The sequence below is a fragment of the Portunus trituberculatus genome, chromosome 47, assembly GCF_017591435.1.
Source record: "Portunus trituberculatus isolate SZX2019 chromosome 47, ASM1759143v1, whole genome shotgun sequence".
Classification (NCBI taxonomy): domain Eukaryota; kingdom Metazoa; phylum Arthropoda; class Malacostraca; order Decapoda; family Portunidae; genus Portunus; species Portunus trituberculatus.
The window spans coordinates 6,595,880-6,597,084 of NC_059301.1; positions in this window are offsets into that span (position 1 = coordinate 6,595,880).

A 1,205-nucleotide genomic window follows, 5' to 3' on the forward strand; every position below is an offset into this window, starting at 1 on the left:
GTCAGGTACAAGAGTGAGTCAGGCCCTTGTCGCGGGGGGCGATACAGGGCACACAGCAGGAGGGCTGAGCGGTCTGCCAGCATTACTCGGAAGTACATCATCTCCATCATTGGAGGCGTGTCTATGTCGAGTAGCTGGGCCTGCATTCCTTCCTTGAAGCAGACAGCCACTCCACCTCCTGTTCGCTCCTGTCGGTCCCTCCTCACCCAGTGGGTGAAGCCCTGCATCCTGCCATACGTGGGCTCCACCTCACTGTTCAGCCATGTCTCGGTCACCACAACAACGTCTGCATTGTGTCGTTGCACACAGTTGTGGTATAAGTCTGCAAGGTTAGTCCGGAGACCACGGACGTTGCTAGAGACGACCTTTAGTTGGCGGCGGGGGCAAGCTGGCTGTACCATGGTGAGGGATGGTAGTGAGCGAGGCCTGCTAGTCCGAGGTGGTGGTTAGGGTCCGCGGCCGACTGCTGGTACTGGTGAAGAGGAGTGGTCCACTGCCGCCCCTGGTTCTGATTCCAGATACCAGGCTGAGGAAGGAGTGGGCGAGGTTGTGGCAAGGACTGAAATGAAGTGAGGGGGTGGGCGGGCTGAGGCGCTGCAGGTGGGAAGGGTGTGGCTGTGTATCTTTCCACCGTAAGAAGCCGCTGTAGGAGACGCTCCTGACGTAAATCGTCAGTTCTGGCGTGGCAAGTAGCAGAAGTGTGTCCTTTCCGTGAGCAGTACTCACACACTTTTGCCTTGGCTCGCTTTTGTGTCTGCTTGGTGGCCTGGTGAGTCCTCAGTCCTTCGCTGGACACCCTCCTCGCGTCCTGCTGCACTTCCTCTTAGATTTCTTTTTCTCCAATCTCCTGAAGTGGTCTGAGGAGAGGTTCGTGGGCGAACAGAGGCACCGCGATCTACTCCGTTCGCTGTGTTTATGGAGGAAGAGTCCCTGCTGCTCTGTGTGGCGGTAGACGTGGTAGTGAGTACCGAGCAGTCACTCTGTGTGGCAGAAGGAGTGACAGTGGACGCTGGGGAGGTGTCACAGTCGCTCTGTGTGGCGGTGGAAGCAGTGGAGGTAGGCGGAGCGGTCGTTGTTTCCCGGGCAGGCGAAGGGAAGGTGGAAGTGGAGAAAACAGCTGCGTACCGGATCTGTTGCGGTTTATCCGAGCTCCACCACGTCCTCCACCTCTCAGAGTCCTGACAAACCACCTCCCAGTGTTCGTC